The 19,176-nt window shown below is 42.1% G+C and overlaps 1 protein-coding gene across 3 annotated transcripts in view; it reads right to left on the bottom strand.

The window, feature by feature from the left end:
- The window catches only part of disp1 (dispatched homolog 1), a 117,148-nt gene that overhangs the window by 42,424 nt on the left and 55,548 nt on the right, over positions 1-19,176 (bottom strand). Inside the window, exon 1 of one of the 3 annotated variants that reach the window (XM_084001153.1) lies at positions 2,009-2,167. The exons of the other annotated variants lie outside the window; for them this stretch is intronic. The gene's annotated coding sequence lies outside the window, so the exon portion shown is untranslated. Of the gene's footprint in view, positions 1-2,008; positions 2,168-19,176 lie in introns of those variants that run through there. 3 annotated transcript variants of the gene reach the window in all.

Here is a 19,176-nt window from a genome sequence, read left to right as displayed (position 1 = left end):
ATAACTGAATTCAAGGACATCGGCTCTGTGGTGAATGTAGCCTGGTAGTAATTAAGTGTAAGAGAAAAGAAGAGGGTAATGCGAGCAACCAAGAAAAGGAGAGGTGTATTAGTGGAATCAAGATGTTCCTCCTCTGGACGTCTTTACCTTATCCTCTCAGTTGTCTCATTACATGTGGATTGCTGTCCTTTAATCAGGCTGAAATTATGCTTCATTATATCAGCTTTGAGAAAGGTTTTAGGAAAAGGGACAACAAGAAGGACAAAGGTCAAAACTCAACCTATATAACAAGGAACTATTTGAGTTATTGTTCTGCTATAAGTCAGCTTTCTGACTGATTTTGCATTTCATCAAGAAGCATGAAACCAAGTATCAGCTGAGTCAATTTTCAATAGCAAAGCGTACGCTTTAAAAGAGAAGAGGCTGCACTGAGCCCCTGGATTCTGTGGTCACAGGAATTATTAAGTGCAAAGCTTTAAATCAGCGAGAAGGTGGATCACAGATCAACATGTATCATGATTCCCAGGGCGAGTTGGTTTGGTGCAGCGCAGGTGATGACGAAGCGCTTCTTCTGCCGTCTTTCATGTGAAGTTTATGATTATGGGGTGTGAGAGAGATGGCGAGACCTCAGGCGACAGGCAGCTACGCAACACAAGGCAAGGCATCCTGCATCCCTTTAATTAAAACTAATAGGCAGCAATTACCAGGAATCAGTCAAGAGATGGTTAATAACCACATTGCATCCAATAATAATAACATCAACAACAGCCAGTCGTCCCTGTGAGGTGCGCGCCCACTTGACGTGGCTTTAGGACGCAGAGTCACATACTCAGAGATGTTTCTGGTTGTCAGGAGAGATATTGGACATATTTGACCTCCTCGGGGCACTTTCTTCACAGCTGGGCTGTTAAACATACCAATCTGATGCTGCTGGCTCAAGGCTACAGCCCTGAGTCTAAAGGTAAATTAGGTGAACACACTGAGTTAACCTGACATTTTTATCATTCCTTCAACTCAGATGTCCAAAATACTCATTGGGATGACACCTGGAGTAAGATAGTGAGAATAAGACTGATTGATTTCTTCCTTCTGACTACATTCAAATATTTGTTTTAAACTTAAGATGCTAATATACCCTACTAAAAATATATAGCCTAATCTGTGTCGAAAGGTAAATAGAGAAAATCCAAGCAAAAAACAAAGCCCAGTAGGTATTTATCTAGTATCATCAGTGACATTTAACAATAGTTTGCACTGTTTCTTTTAAACTAACAGTGACAAAGTACTGTATTTTATATTATTTGTTTGGTTGTTTGTCTGCTTTGTTTTGTCTTGTATGTTAAGTGTATGTGTATGAGAGTGGACCACTTTTTCGAGTCCATAATAAAGATTATATTAATTTACACCATAGGCAAAACAATGAAAACACAAGATATTGATTTTAATTTATGAATGGAGTTGATATTAGACTTAAATTGAGTTTGAGCTTGATCTTAAATCTGGATGATAATAATGCATCATGGTAACAAACTGCCTAAGCCCTTTGAACTGAATGTTATAGTAAGGTTGGTTTATTCCATGAAACAAACTTGACGAGGAGGGATGAACACAAACAAGCGAAACAGTGTAGCCTAACTACAGTAAATAGATTTCTTACGATCTTCAGTTGACAGATTCTGTTTTATGAATCTGGTCATTTAGCTACACACAAAACATAGTTCCACTTCCACTTCCACCTTCTTCAGGTGAAAAGAGATCAAGTGAGACCGACACCGACACCGACCCTCCTCCGTCCTAACGCTCAACAACAGGATGCACTGACCCGCAGCGGTCTGGACCCGCAGCTCTTCTCAACACATGAACCGCTCCGCTGGTCAGCTCACCTCACCGAGCTGAGCTCCAGCTCCAGACCCCCGTCCCACAGCCTCAGAGCAGCTCAACAGCAGCTCCACACAAACAGCGCTTTGCTTTACAACAAGTGTTGGTAGTGTAGCTACATGTATCCTACCGTGTTGTTATCGCCGGTTGGGCTGTAGCAGCACGCGGCGCTTCGTTCAGCACCGACAATAAAACAAAACGAGACTCCGCCGGTTTGAGGTCAGATATCCGCGAGCCAGCGACCAAACAATACAAGCCCGAGGACAGAGAAGGCAGCGGCAGCAACAGGTCTGAGAGCGGAGCGGAGCGGGCTGCTTCTCCTGGAGTGTGTCCTGCTGCCGGGATGACAAACAGCTACACACACAAACACACACACACACACACAGTCAAGACTCTCTCTCTCTCCCTTTCTCTCCCTCACGCGCGCGCACACACATACAACACTCACACACACTCTTTCCCTCTCGCTGCCCCCCCTCCCTCCTCTCTCTCTGGTGGGCTGGACTGCACCGAGCACCACTGATAGGACGGTCACACTGTCAGCTTTAACCCGCTCACTGCCGCACCGCTGGCACGCGCCACACTAACTCTCCCGCAAGTTATCACAACACTTAAAACACACACACACACACACACACAACATTTTTTTATAAAACATGATGTGACCAACGGGGTTAAAACTGTAACAAGCATCAATGAAAGAATGGACTAAAAAAGGGGGGGGGGGGGGTTTCTTCATCTTGCTCCTTTCCGTGCTTTGAATGGCCTGCCCTACAGTATGTGAATTCTTATTATATTATTTGTCTTCGATAATGTATGAGTTGAAAATGTCCATGTATGGAAGAAATTAAAATCAAAAATGGAATGACGCAACCATTAAGAAAGCACATAGCCTACAACAATACCGAGTCCAGTGTTTTTCAACCTTGGGGTCGGGACCCCACGTGGGGTCACCTGGAATTCAAATAGGGTCGCCTGAAATGTCTAGTAATTGGTTTTAAAAAAAATACTGATAAAAACTTTTTTTTTTAAACTAGCCTAATTATGATTAAAAAACACCACACACAATCTTAAACAACTGTATTCTATACTTTCACTTTCTCAAATATAAATCGAGTTCAAATAAAATGCAGCATATAAAAATATCTGAGCTGGCGTATCTCGATTGACAGCTGCGATGATCACGTGATCGTGGGGTCGCCAGAAATTTGTGATGTCAAAATGGGGTCACAAGCCAAAAAAGGTTGGGAACCAGTGACCTAAATCGGTCAATCTAGCAATAGATACCCATGGGTGCATGTGGATGCTTTTAGATGTCCAGGTGGTTAGAGTTTCATTTAGTTTTAAAACCCATTCTTACCCATTTCACATTCTAAGTTCATTTATTTCATTATTCACCTGCACTAGGACTACCTTAACAACAACAACAACAACAAGCTAGGTGACCGACATGCTAGCTTATGGAAACAACAACAAAAATACTGGTCGATAAATTAACTTTAAAACTGTATTTTACCTGAATAGTTAAAGTTTTTTAAAACTAATATTCTCTTGGCTCAACATCCTGAGCATTTTGTTGGCTTATCCCATACCCAGTATAAGACAAACATAAAGTTATGAAACAGTTATGAAACACTAAAATATAGGTTTATAAATAACTTAAAGAGTTCAGGTGCATACATTCTTCTTTTAAGTAGATTTTTGAAAGAAAATGACCAGAGTGTGGCTGTCTGCTACCCTCCATACAGAGACACCAAATGGCCTCTAATCATCTGAAATTCTACCGCATAATTCCTTAATATAGCCACGCCTGTTCTTCACACATCGGTATACTGAAATTACAGATTGCTGCTCAGATGTGTTGGCTGCTCCTTTGGGTTTAGTTTAATAACTACTTTTAAATGCTCTCTTTCCGCTCTCCATCTCCACCCAAGGCAACAAAAGCCCTGTGGTTTCATTCAAACCTCAGAGAGGTTGCAACTGTCCAAGTCAATACATCTTCAATTTTATATTTTCATTACGTACCTCCTATAGCCTATAGTAACATGGCTCACACTCACACTTTTGCTATTCAAATGATGCAGTTTTTCAGAAGATTTCAGAACATGGGAACAAAATAAAGAAAGGTCTATTTATGTCACGTCTTTGTTCAGGGACTGAGAAAAATCATTTAAGTCGTTGAGTATAATGTCTGCACAGGCAAGAGAGCTGCACAAGACAATTCCAGATGTTATTTGGGACAAAGTATTTTGTAAGCTTAGGCTGGGAACAATGCTGATTGTAATGTTTCAGTTTCATCAGTGGTCTCTAATTTGCTAAAAGAAATACTTTAGAAAGTGGAGGCTCTCCTGGACGCATTTTGCACACAAACAACTGATTCTTCTCAGCAGGGGGGGAGGTTTATCACAGGGAATGCTGGGAAGCAGAGGGCCATACCTGGCTTTAATTTCAGCTGTCCACCAGGATTAGGACACAGTTCATATAGCAAGCTGTAATCATCTGCAGTAGTGAGGTACTAATTCACAGCTGCCCCCCAGGGCCAGTCAAAGCCCAGGCCATTTAGTGCTTTGTAGTTGTCTCTAATAATAATAACCTTGTACTAATAAGTTGCGTAAAGTTGAATTGCGCTCTCCTTATATCTTACAAGACATTGTTCAGTCACTATTTTGTCTGTTACACTCTAGTGTTTGATATGACGTGTTTATAGAACGAATCGCCTTGTTGTTTACAACTACTTCCGGGTAGAAAACCAGCATGAGAACAATAGTGAAGGACGAGAGTTTCACTATACAAGTTTCATGTCACTGTATCGCCGTTTAGACTAATCTGATGTTTGTAAAGTCTATAAAACCAATGATTGGACAAATATTTATGTGTGCACGTTTTTGTAATTAGTCATGGTAACGGTTACCTGTTTAACTTTAATAACTCAGTGACTCAATAAATGGTCCATGAAAAAATATTTTCTCCAGCGGATATCTGAGTTACAACATGACTGAGCTAACTGGAGTAGTTTCATGTCGTGTCCGACAACGGGAGGGTTTTAACAGCTGACGTTCTGATGTTAGCCTTGCTACCGCCGTTAGCTTAGCTACCGCCGTTAGCTGTCCCTGTCATTTGAGCCACATTCCCCCAAACTGAATAAATAGTACAACACATACGCCTAGCAACACAAAACACACACGTAGAAATAAAATGTTTCTTCAATCATTTCAGATTTGTCTAAACGGTGATAGGGCGTGAAAAATATGATATAGCCTAGCTAAACTCACGTTCGTTACTGTTTTCATTCAAATTACGTGCTGGTTTTCTACCCGGAAGTATAGAGTTGTAAACAACAAGGCGATTCGGTCTATAGCCTACAGCTTGTTCTTTGGTAGTTTTTAGCAGTTAGTGTGTAATAGCACATACTAAATTTAGATTTATATCATAAAAATAGACTAAAAACTAATAACTGTAATTTCCCAGCTTAGGATCATCTATCTATCTATCTATCTATCTATCTATCTATCTATCTATCAAAAGACTTAGTCTACCCATTGCGATGCAGCCTCTCAGAAACATGTCAGTGCTGTTGTTTTCAGGTCCTGAACATACTTCCTATCATCCAGCTGAGGCAGAGCTAGCTCCCTGTGGGCTGTGGGTGCAGGGCTGAGGGAGCAGCCTGTGAATTATTACACAGCCGTCCGCCGGCCCACCGACGGTGCTCATGCAGCCTATGAGCACAGGACAGTCTGTTGAAATTGCAACACAAAGGCATTTCAGCGCTAACACCACAGTCCAGCTTCTTACCGCCACCAAGATCAACATTGAGTTGATAGGTGGTGTTGAACAACATTAGAGAAACTGGGTTTAGGTTTAGCCAGTCAGGGCCAAGGTTGGCCCGCATGGAGCTAAGGAGGGAACCACATCAAAGGCCGCACAGTACCAGGAAGGACGGAGGCCCGGGTGAAAGCCCAACGGCCTCTGGGATGATTGCACACAACTCATCAAAGTGACAGGTTTAGCGGACAACAAAAAAAAAAGAAGCAGGGGGAACAGTTAAAGAAAGAGGGCAGAGGAGGATAGACGAGGACAAGATGTTTCTAAACAATTTAAGGCTTTGGCATGGAATGTCAAAAATAATGCTTAATTCGCCTTCAAACTTGCTTTTAAATCATTTTTCCGAGGGCAATTCCAAATTTTTGGGGTTAGAATAACTATCATTCCCTTTCATTTTGGATTCGTTAACTGTACCAAATGTGGCACATGGAGAGAACATGCAGGCTGAACGGCAAATTGTTGTTTTCTTTCTGTGCCCAGTGCGGAGAGGGGAGCATAAAAACTCAAACAGCTGCACAAAAGAACGGAATGAAGAGGAAAAAAAAAATCTTCACAAAAGCCGTCATCCTGTAAGTTTAAACATGACCCAACTCGTTGTGTGATTTAAAAGCACATTAACAGTGATCTAATAGCAGAGCGTTCAGATACTGGATGGTAATGTGCTCTGACACATAGCAGGTAACCCTAGAAACCCTCGGAGCATTACAGCTACCTCTGCATGCAATAATGTATGGCGAGCAAGAAAGAAAATGAATGCATAAATAAAGTGAGAACTGAAAAACTGTATTAAATAGGTGGTGTATGAGTGTGTGCATATCTGAATGAACAAAGAGAAAAGGAGAAGGTGTGACTGTAATTGACTGGGTGGGTGAGAGACGGAGCAGCAGACAGGGCGCTCCTGGGCCGTACTGCTCCATGGCTTCTGTAGGTCTGAGAAACCTTATCCCTTCAACACCTTGGAGGTGAAGACGGATGTCTCCCATCCGATTAGTGCTGATATGCCCGTAGTTGGCCTATAATGACCTGAGGATGGGTGGGGGGGTGGGGTGGGGTGGGGGTAGACTGAAATATGAATGAGAGCTGATGTTTGAGTTAACCTGCATTCAAAATTTCAAACAGATTTATTTATGGTTCAGTTTCTTTTCTGCCCCTCTGATTTATAATGCAAATTTTAATACATACATAAAATGCACAAGGAGAGATTGAATTAGCACCACATGTCTGTCATGTGCATGTTCTAGTTTGTTAAAGGGATAGTTCAACATTTTGGCAAATTGGCCCATTGCCATAAACGCTATAGTCATAGCAGTAGGTTCGTTACCTTTAACTACGCTACGGAGGCTCATGGGATTTCTTGGTTTCCCTCATCAAACTCATCAAATACACAATCCAACAACTCCAAAACGCTCTGGTGGACAAGTTGTGACCTGCACATTCACCACGCTATGAGATAATAACAGAACGTTACCAGACAGAGTTGTTTTAGAGGGAAATACATGCAAAACCGCTGATGCGCGTTGCTTTCAGGGACAGTTTTTCAGCAAGCAGTCTGTGTATTTACCTCGGAAACAACTCTGTGTGGTAACGTTCTGTTATTATCTCATAGCGTGGTGAATGTGCAGGTCACAACTTGTCCACCAGAGCGTTTTGGAGTTGTTGGATTGTGTATTTGATGAATTTGATGAGGGAAACCAAGAAATCCCACTAGCTTCCGTAGCGTAGCTCTAAAAATAGCTTGGACCGACAATTAAAGGTAACAAACCTACTGCTATCACTATAGGGATTATGGCAATGGGCCACTTTGCCAAAATGTTGAACTATCCCTTTAAAGGAGATGGGCAAATGCTAAAAATGACTAAACATTTTCTATGTGAACTTTTGCAAAGACGTGTACATACGATAAAATGTATTGTGGAGCTTCATCTAACTGTCTTAAAGTTTGGACTTGAACATTAGGAAGTTTGATTCAGGGCCTGTTGTCTTAAAGTTAAGTCCAGTTTGTGTGTCAGAATCACTATGTTGATGTATACTTTGACATATTAAAACAGGATGATGATGAAATTTCACAGCAAAATAAAAAGAAAGTCAATCCAATGAAATCTCAGCGGGGGAAAGCAAGTTGTTGAGCAACAGCGTGCTGGCTGGATGATGCTAACCTCTTCTCTTGGAGTACAAACTGGAAGAGTGATATTTAGACTGTGGGACAGGATCAATTGTACATAATATGTTTGTTGAATGAATTGTGTGAACTTACTGACCCCTTGGCGACTGTGCCAGAGAAGGCAGGGAGAGCTTGTTTTCCTCTCCTCAATGACTCTTTGTATGATGGCGTGCAATCCTGAGAACAAAACTCCAGGGGGAGAAACAGCCTTGTACAGTCGAAAACGGAGAGAGAGTCAGGGAGTTATTGTGAGCCCCCGGTGCTGGTATAATCCTGGTTCATTCTCATGTTAGCAGTTAGCTTGCCATCGCTCCATAACTAGTCCTCAGAGAGATCACCAGGACATTCTGTACATATTTTAGAGAGATTGGTGGATGAATTTGGCCGTGCATCTTAAAAGGTGTGACTGGGTTAAGTTTGGTTCTTACAGTCTAGTCTAGCTCATTCTAAAGAGATGTGAAATATGTTCAAGTGATGCAGTGATTAGTTTTAGTCATTAGCCTAATATGACAGCTGATATACTACTGTAGCTCTTAGCATTTTTGGACCCTGAGGTTCTCTACTTTCAGTGCTGTCACGATGGTTTTTGATTGGTCAAAGGGACCAATGTGAGATTTATTTTGCACAAAGTATATCTAATTATTTTTCTTCAAGACTATCCAGTCACTGCAGGGACTCCACTGAAATATACTGTTTTTGATTTGAGCTGCTTTTAAAAACGCTGGCGCACTCAATGTCCTTCTCTTTTGATCGGGTTTATACCGCAGCTGTATTACACAGCTGTACAATAAAGATTTCTGATGACAAACAAAGAGTTGCATCTCAGTGAGATGACACATGCTCTACAGTCTGTGGTTTGACACTTGACCTGTGACAAACAGCGGGTGCATGTACTGGATTATGCCTGATATTTTCCTCCTGGCAGATTTGGAGGGTGAGCGTGGAACAGGGAGAGGAGCGACCATGCTGTTGTGGTTGTGCAGAGACATGTTGTATCCAGATGACCTATCTGTCTGTTTCTTATCATTTCCTTTCATGCACAGAGATAAAAGAAAATGACAGACACGAGAGGGAGACAGAAAGAAAAGAAAGAATGAAGCGAAAACCTTTGGCTCAGACTATAAGAGGTTGGCAGAGAGGTCTAGCTCCACTTCCAGTCAACATTCTTCTCCAAGGTGTTAGCAACTCAAAGGTGCGAATGACATCACATGCACATGTTGGGCTCAAACTGGACAGCAGGTGCAAAACCCAAAGGCAAGAATACTTGTTGATTTGTGGATGATGAAATTATTTTAATGTGCTACGGTTTCAAAACAGTTTGAAATAATAAACCAAGATGGACGAGCCAAAATGCTGTCCCTTCCATCACTCAGCTCACAGTTTGCAAAGAGCGTCGAACTGACTGAGCAGCTTGGCCGGTCTGTGCCAAACTGAAAAACAGTACTAAAAAAAAAAGCATTTGATCACAACTACTTCAAAAGAATCAGTTTCTTTCCTCATTATGAGAAAACATTCACGTTGTCAGGCCTTTAAACAGATTCAAATAACAATCAAGGAGGAATTGGTATTTGGTTGAACTGGTCAGAACCTGCTGGTAAGTGCAACTAACGTTTTTATGCATCATATGCTAAAATAGCTCAAGCTGGGCGTCTCATCGGAATTCTGTTCTTGTCCCAGTTGGGACAAGGTGAAATCGAATAGTGGCCGGGCCACGTGTTTGCCTCCTCAGGTGGCGATATGCGCAAGATATTAGGGATCCCTTTCTGGTTGACCTATTCCCTCACCTGGTAAACAACAGAGTTGGCTATGGGCCGGGCCAGGCAGGCTCAACCAACCCCACCAGACATACTGGTCCGGGCTGGTTTAGGCATGTACACGGTTACCTGAGTACTCGAGACCCGAGTAGGCAATCTGCTAATCGGTTACCAATTATTACCCGGTTAATCTACAGTAGGATTAAAATAATGCCATGTTATCAGGCCGATTTCTATGCTGCACCTTGTGCCGTCGCTACTTTTGTGGAGCACCCCTAACCCTAACCCTAACCCCATGTATACATGCAGTGGAAAATCGGTGTCCAATCACATTAAAGCAGAAGTAAGCGATCCGGTGGTTTTGGCTAACTTCCTGTCAGCCGATGGAGTTAGCAGTCCCCGCCCTCGTCCCTACATCACCACATTCACGCGCATCCCTTGGCTGCACACACAGAGAGGACCGCCCCTTTATGCCGTTCTCTCTCCTCATTGGATAAAGGTTGTAGGATACAAGGAAAGTTTTCTCCTCGGCTTACAGCAGAGCAGAGTGACTGACAGACCCGTGTTTCAGACCAAACACTCTATAGAAGTGATTGCTGTTGGAAGATACAACTATTTAAGACTTATATTAACACAAACATTCCGCTTACTTCTGCTTTAACAGATATGGAGAAGTCCAGTTTTCATTGAACTAACACATTTACATGCACTTTAGTTGTCCAATTATAGACGGATTAAGGCCAAAATTAGTTTTTTTTTCAAGTGTCATGTAAACGTAGTGTTAGTGTGAAACCCAACGTAAACTGTCTTTCAAATGTAACCCCCCATCCCTAAGGAGAACCATCAAGACAGAGTGGTATATCAGTTTCAGGATGGAGGATGACTCCTGTGTTAAGTTTTTCTTTAAAATCAATGAACACTAATCCAAAACCAAGAGTAGCTCTATTATGATTCTTGGCGTATAGAAAGTGGAAAGAAACAGGCTTCACTTTGAGGCCAAACTCAAACAGTGCCATCAGGTTTTCGAATTGCATGCAGAATTCATACTGGCCAGCTGCTATTATTTGGCAGAGGAACAAGACAGTGTTTAGAAATTAGAAACAGAGGCCTGTTGTTTTACTGCTGTTGCTTTAACGCATTAAAATATGCACACTTTTGGCAAAAAAAAGGGGGTAGGCTCAGCCTTCTAATTACGTCTGTTTTTCCTAAGGATTTCACATGGTGTCAGGGGCTTTGGAGCAGCTCAACCAGGCCTTTGTCGTTCTTTAACACAGATCACCCCGGTCTTTCACCCCCTTCCTCTTTACCTCCTCTCTTTCCCATTTTTTCAAGTTCCTGAACAACTTCCTCGTCTGGGAAAAAACACGGTTCCATCAAAACTCTTCCTCTTTCTATTGTCTTTCAGATGGAGAGGAGTGGAGGAGGAGGGCATAGAGCAAGAGAGGAGAAAGTGAAAAAAGGGAAAGTGAGTGATGGAATGCAACCACAGGGTTCTTATCAAGCTGAAGAGAGGAAGCAGAAGAAGGAGAGAGGAGGAGAAGAGTCCTGCAAATGAGGAGCGTCTCCAACCCAAATAGCAGAGAGGGAGAAAAGAGATCTTCATGTGTTTGAACAGAGACCTGGTTTGATCTGGGACACAAACAGGATGAGCAGAAAGTTGTGTAGAGTGGAAAGAGGGGAAAGTCTGAAGGAGAGACAGATCAGAGGCAGATTGACAGACACACAGAGGACGAGGGGGACAAAGGGCTGTTGAGGAGGAATTTGGAGGACAGATTTGTGTGGAGGAGAGTTCCTCTTTGAGGGTACCAGAGTTAGCGTTTGCTCATCAGGAGGAGAACAGCCTTTGAGGAACTGCCCAAACACACACACAGCCAGCAACCTTTTTACACTTAACACCCCCCAAGCCCCAACTCAACAAACATAGTGTGTGTGTGTGTGTGTGTGTGTGTGTGTGTGTGTGTGTGTGTGTGTGTGTGTGTGTGTATGGGAAAGGAGCAGGGGTATTTTTGTGCAACTGTGGCCACATGGTGATGTGTATTCACTGTTCATTTTAACAGTGTCATCTAAGGTCTTATAAACACAGATAACATGTTTTACTTTCAAGGCAGGTTGCTATAAATCTTGGTAGCTTGATGCAGCAAAGGAACAGGACAGAGTTGATGTTGTCATGAGCCTCCAGTCCACCTGCAGGCTAGTTTTTCTGTTTTTTTTTTTTTTTTTTTTTTTTAACTTTTTGGCAGCTAATACTATTTTTCAATCCTACTTTTGTGGTTTAGAGTTTAAAATATAAAATACACCCTGATCTCAGTCTGTTCTCTTTGAATTAAAATGTTATTTTACAATAATACATTATTAACCTAGCCTAAACTTTTTTGTCATACTTATGGGTGGCTGAATTTCATTACAACACATAGAATATATGTTTTATTTAAATATTTATTCATATATTGCATTTTTCAATCTATTACATTTGTTCTATTACAGTATTATATGTAGATTTATCAATTGCAATGAAAAATACCATAATTTCTGGAGCTGGAAGAATTTGTTGTTGATCAATTTCCTGTTAATCAACTTATCATAGCATCTAATGATATACAGTATGTCAATTGCTGGCATAATAGCAGGGTTGTCTTTTAAACTCTTCCTGACTTTTGTCAAAAGTTGATCTTTGAGAAAATTCACGGTACGTTTGCACCAAGGGGCAATACAACCATCATGCACAATCTAAATGTAAATGATTATTAAATTCATTTTCAGGCAGTAAACAAAGGCCCAAGTAATGTCAGACAGTAAGAAATAGGCTAACATGGCTCTGGAGAAAAACTGTGATAAAACTTGAAAGATCACATCCGTGTGTCAAATTTCTCCGGGGGCCACTGAGGGTCTCTCAGAGAGTGTGTGTGTGTGTGTGTGTGTGTGTGGGGTGCGGTGGGGTGAAACTAGATGGCCTCATGGAGGAAAACAGAAAGAAAATCATGACATTTTTTTGTGTGGTTGAAAACGCTGAAGGAGGTGTGAGATCACATCCCGCCGCCATAAAGCTTCTGGCGGTCAGACGCTCTGACAGAGGTGAAGATGTGCAGGAGGGTGAAACAGAGGAGAGCTTAATAAAACACACTCGCTTTCTTTCTACAAATAAGAAACTCCAGACACGCTAGACATACTGAAGCTGAAGTGTCACTGAAGTGTCACCACAGTCAGCAGCTGGAATGCAGACAAGGCCGGTGGAGAGACTTCTCCTTGACTTCCAGGCCACTTCAAAACACTTTCTCCATCTAAATCATCCTCCGCTCTCCCAAGACCTTCATGTCACCAGCTTTATTGTGGACAGATGAGCTTAATATACGAGGTAAAATTTAACTCCACAGGATGTTCATAGCCGGCTCATTTCCTCTATTTTGTGTGGGACCATTTTCCATGTGAACAGATCTTATCCATTGCACTGTTTTTTTTCACAGTCTTATTTTTGACTAACCACAAGAATATGAAAAAACACATTTCTAATAGTGACTGTCTGTTCTGCTGCTGCTGGTAGGGACTACAACCAGGCTAGAGGTCTCAGAACAAAGACTCTGACATTTAAATCCACTATATTGTATGAACCAATACACTCTAATGTGATTCAATACAATAATCAATACAATAGCTCAGTGTTTTATTGTTTTGTTGGCACTGTCAGATTTGTTTTCTATCCCATGTTATCACCAAGGTTGTAGTTAAAAGTGTAAAAGTGTTATTTTTGTATCCGTCCCATTCACACACATCCAAGCAAAGGAGGATATAATCAGGAACCACTCCCAGTATAATAAACACTCTCAACATTTCAATTACTATGACCTAATCTGCTACAACATGCAATTCAATGAATCCACCTTCATGACAGTGAAAGAACAAGTGAACATTAAAAGCACAATAAAAGACGACTGAGTGGCAGAACAGTTGTAGCTACAGTACTGGATTGCATTACATTGTAGATAATTACATGTTATACAGTATCCATGGTTCTGTTTTGTACCTGCTTCATCCTCTAATGAACCTGCCAGTTAACCCCTTCAAGAATCTGTGAAAGCTGCTACACACATGCTCATACAACCACGATTTTTGACTGAAAACTATAGCAACTGCTGCAGAGTAGCTAACGCATGGAGTGCTCCATCATCTGCCGAGTTAAATCATACTTATGTGTCGGAGTATTTTTGTTAGATGAGTTCAAATGCTAACACTTAGCTAAGTGATGTAGCGTTACTGCTGTTTTTTTATCCTGGAAAAACAGTTTGAGCAGGCTGCATTTTGAAAATACACAATTCAAAAGTCCAAGCCTCTTTTTTCTTCAGACTTCTCTGTGAATTTAGCAAGTTAGCATATAGCTCTGGCTTTGGCGTCGTCGTTTTCGTATCGTAAATCATTGAAGACTCTGAGCAAGTACAAGATTAGTGCACAAAGAGGGTTGACTCGCAGAGGGGGAGGGGCAGAAGGCAGTTTGATTGACGCATCACGATCCAATGAATTTGTTCGTGGCGTTCAAAATGATTAGATGGTGTTTTTACAGGATTGTCCGTTCAGGCCGGCTGAAACATTAAATGGATTGGATGCAATCGGGGAGTGAAGATGATTTCATTCATTCATTACAGTAAAAAAATGCTCCAGAAAACCTTTATTATAAATATCAAATCATATATTTCATAAAATCTCCTACGTTTCTTCCAATATTATCAGAGACATTTGTCATTTTAGGTGAGGCTGAACACCCCGAGTATATAACCTTATAGAAAACTAAAGATAGCTGACAGGCTGCTTGAATACTTGGTGTATTTTACCAACAAATAATCAGACTAGCAGAATTACAGTGTAAATTAAACTGTGTGATGACAGACCAAAAAAAAAAAAAAAAAGTTTCCGGCCAAGGTTGAGTTTTGCACGCTCTGTGCTACACAGCAATTTGTTGTGCTGCACAGAGAGATACTTGAGTTTTTATGGCATTGTCCCTCTCACAGAGGACTGGGCAGAACACTCTGCTGTGAGAACATAGCCCTTGGCACACCACCACAGTGCCTAAAACAAAGATGCTGGTGCCAAGGCAAATGGAGTGACTTCATCCTGTGTCATCTCACTGAAGGACAAGTGGGCTCTTGGAGGGCTGACGGGGGCACGGAACCAGGGAGGGGGAGGGAAGCTGAATAGATTTACTAAAAGCCTTTTCTGGCTCAAGCGAGCTGCTCTCTGTGCATGTAAGAGATAGAGAGATAAACTATATCCAGCATACATTCTATTGTTATACTAAGCCTGTTCCTCCTGGGTGCTGCTGTAATGCTCCTCATGCCGGGAAAGGTTGTGGAAAGGAACTGAACCGAAATGAAAGAGTGGGCCAAAAATACTAAATCTGAGAGGAAGTAAGGCAGAAAACAAGCAAGCAGGGGCCTTGAGTGCATGAGGTATGTGTACATGTGATGTAGAGTAACTATGCATGTGTGTGTGTGTGTGTGTGTGTGTGTGTGTGTGTGTGTGTGTGTGTGTGTGTGTGTGTGTGTGTGTGTGTGTGTGTGTGTGTGTGTGTGTGTGTGTGTGTGTGTGTGTGTGTGTGTGTGTGTGTGTGTGTGTGTGTGTGTGTGTGTGAGGGGGTTGTCTCCAGATCTGGGGGCAGTTAGAGCCGAGCTCAGGGCACTTGGAGCCCTTCTTGCTCCCTGTGGAGAGGTGTGCGCCAGCGAGAAGGGAAGCAGGGCCTCTGCAGCTGCTCTCCACACACACACACACTTGTTTTACTATATTCTTAGGGACATGTCATTGACATAATGCATTCCATACCCACTAACCCTAATTCTAGGCCTAACCCTAGAACTAAGCTTTGACTCAGACGTTTAAACTTATGAGGTCCAGCAGTGGACTCCCCGTGTCCAGTAGTAAAACAAGCCCCCACACACACCTGACATTTTCATCTATCATTGCCTGGTCTCTCGATCTCAGTCTGTTTCCTACATTCTGCCTTGACTTTTCTCTTCATTCTTTCCAAAATCTGCGTCTCATGAGACTGACATACTTCTTGCCTTTTGGATTAAAGCCCCAGTGTGTCACTTATTTGGCTTTTCATTAGCAAAAATCAAACATTGCTTTCCTAAATACATATTTCACTGAAGTGGAATCACACCCGCATACAAATGAAAGCTTTCTGGTACCTTAGAATGAGTTGTTACAAGTCGTTACAAATACATAAGTGGGCGATGCACCGAACCGAGGCGGCCATGTTGCATCGCCATTTTTTACGTTGAGTAGCAGCGTGACCGTAGGTAACCATAGAAACTCAGCGGAGCTGTCGGCTCGGCCTGTTAAAACTGTCACCACTGTGTAGTGTGAGGAAGGACGGAGGCACTGATGTTGCGTTCAGGTGCAGTCAGGCAGACGGCCGTCGGCAAACCAACCAGATGTCATTTTACTCCACCAGAGAAAGACGGTAAAACGTGGGTCAGGTAAATAATACGACATCACCATGACAACATATTGTCAGGCCTGTATTGTTTTGCCTCGTGCTGGCGGACCACTTGTTTACATAGACGCTTGTTTATCCTGTTACATGCAGCGTCTGTTGTCTGTCTGACGTCTGCCTGATTTCACGTGAATGCAACATCAAGAATACGTTACGATATGCAACCGCCCCGCTAGATGGGGGGAATTCCTATTATACCTTTAATGTTTGGACTAATGGGATAGATGTTTGGTATGTATCATGTATTGGGTTTTAGGATCGAGGCATCTTGTACTGGCGTGACCGGATCCCTAGGCTGGAGCTTATTACAGTAATTTCCTATTTCCCCCCATGTTTGTATGCTTTTACTTGTATTCTCTGCTTTGTTTTAAATGAATGAGTGACTGAATGAATACTGTGGACAAAGAATGCATTACTGGGGCGGTGCGTGGCGCAGTGGTTAAGACGGCCACCCTATGTAGAGGCTATAGTACTCAACGCAGGTGTCCCCGGTTCGAATCCCGCGTCGGGCAGACCTTTCCTGCATGTCATTCCCCCTCTCTCTGCCTCCCCCTTTCCTGTCTATCTCTACTGTCATCACTATCAAATAAAGGCAAAAAAAAAAAAGCCAAAAATATACTTAAAAAAAAAAAAAAAAAAAAGAATGCATTACTTTGCCTGGCAATACTGCTGCGTTATTAATCTCTATTTGCCCCATCCACTGGCAGATCAAGGCACAAGAGAGAAGGGCAGGTTTAGAGCTGGACAATTAAACCTCCTCAGAATTTGATTTATTTACCCATATCAGATTTGTAAAGACTAAAAGAATTGTATGATATAATTCAATTTTTTGTGTGTGTCTGTGCCCAGTGAGACACTATTATAAGAATGAATCAATACATCAATGTCTCATAGATCAGAGACGGACACTAACTTATTCAAACTTCATTCAGCAACTGTTTCTCCCTCACTTTGTTAAAATGAAAAAAACAGCTTGGAAATGACTTTTGGTCCACAACATAGACTTAATTGACAGAGTTTCAAGGTACATTGTGTAGGAATTACTCCCATCTAGCATTACGGTTGTATATCGCAAGCAACTCAATCATATTTTTCATGCTGCATTCTGTGAAATTCAGACGGCAGACAGACGACAGCCGCTGCACGTAACGGCATAAACAAGCCTCTATGTAAACAAGTGTTCCGTCAGCACGAGGCAAAATAATACACGTGACAATATGTTGTCATGGCGATGTGGTATTGTTTACCTGACCCACGTTTTACCGGCTTTCTCTGGACTTCTGTGACTAAAATGACATCTGGTTTGTTAGCGACGGCCGTCTGCCCGACTGCAGGTGAATGCAGCATCAGTGTAACGCTCCATTCCTCCTCACTGCGTTACCGCGGTGACTCTTCACAGACGCCACCTCCACCTGAGCCGACAGCTCCGGTGAGTTTCCGTGGTTTCCTACCGTCACGCTGCCACTGAAGGTAAAAACATGGAGACACCACATGGCAGCAGCACCGAGCTTACCCGCTCCATGGAGATATGAATGATATGAACGGCTCATTCAGAGCTGAAAGGAACACTTCACTTTGTTGATGGGGGGATTACTGATGAATGAAAAACAGACTTTTGAACCAAATAATTGATTATCGTGAACAGATAACAGGAGAAGTTACACAATGTCCCTTTAAGTCACCATTTAAAAACCTTGTCCTTACAATAGACAATAGAAAACACCTCATCTATGAGAGACTTAGAGAGCAGCAAACAGTCGAAACCAGCTGACACTGGGCAAAATGCAAACACAAAGCAACGACGTCAATCATTAACAACTTTCAACTATGTCCTTAATTTTTTGCACGATGACCATGTGCGGTGCAGCCAGCCACACAACATGGGCCGGACCTCGTCCTGTTTACAGGTCTACAGGGACAAAGTTGCTCAAGGACACTTAAGCCAAGCAGATGCTGCTGTCAGGACAGCTTGAGCCCAGCTCTTGTGTTTGAGGAGCAGCTGAAGGATGCTATGCTGAGTTCATGGTTCCAGTTAATGATAACTCACAATGTGAATGTTAACAATAATAAGGGTGGAATCCGGCTTTATTGCTGCAACACAGAGCGGGGACTGAACACAAAGAAGCCTGTGATGCATTTAGCATCAAGAAGAACCCCGAATCAGGCCAAAAGAAATCATGGCAGAGAAGAAAAGGAAACTAAGAAAATGACTCGGTATTGACTTTCACAGTAGGACCGTGAACTGTAACACACTGGGTTTTTGAGATGAATTCACAAGTCTATCTTTTATCATGTTTTATTCTTTTTCAAGTGTGTAGCAGGGCCAGACCCTGTAGTGTAAATGTGTGCATTTTTCTGTGTCGGGGTGTGAGCCTGCTTGTGTCTGTCTGTGTGTGACTAACCGTGTGTGTCGGGTCAGGTGTTGAGTGTCTAAGCGAGTACCAGCAGAGTGTAATGGAGACATGGTGGGAAAGCAGCAGGTCTGACACCAGTGAGCTCCATGATAAATGTATGCTTTGACAAATGGACCCTACAAATAATCCCATATATGTCCTGCTACTTCCACACACACAGTCTCTCTCTCACACACACACACACAGACTAATGGGGCATGGGATAGGGACATATATGACATCTTGCTGAGCTGGATATGAAGACCATTATTACAACAAAGAGAAAGTGGAGATTAACGTATTAAAATAAGTTATTTTCCAACAAAGTAAAGATAGATGGGCATTAGATATTTGGGGTAAACCAAAGCTGCGTACTTAGTGTGAAATAAAACAGGTATTTGGCCCAGAAAATGATGTTTTGTATAATTTGTCTGAAAAGAAAAGATCCCTGTGTGCTCAACATGAGCTGGTCTTCATATTGAGACAGGCAGATATGTCGGCACAGCAGAAGACGATAGAATTTGTAATTTATGTGACATCCAAGAGGTGGAGAATGAAATTCATTTTGTGTTCTACTGTCCTTTCTATGACTCTATAAGACAAAAATTGTTTAGTAAAGTAGATCCAAATAAGGAATTTGTGTGGTTAGACGATGCTGAGAAGCTAAAACATCTTTTTCAGTTGAAT

This window comes from Trachurus trachurus (assembly GCF_905171665.1).
Source record: "Trachurus trachurus genome assembly, chromosome: 24".
Taxonomy (NCBI): domain Eukaryota; kingdom Metazoa; phylum Chordata; class Actinopteri; order Carangiformes; family Carangidae; genus Trachurus; species Trachurus trachurus.
The sequence above is the reverse complement of the archived record's forward strand: the minus strand, read 5'-3'. Positions and strand labels throughout refer to the sequence as shown.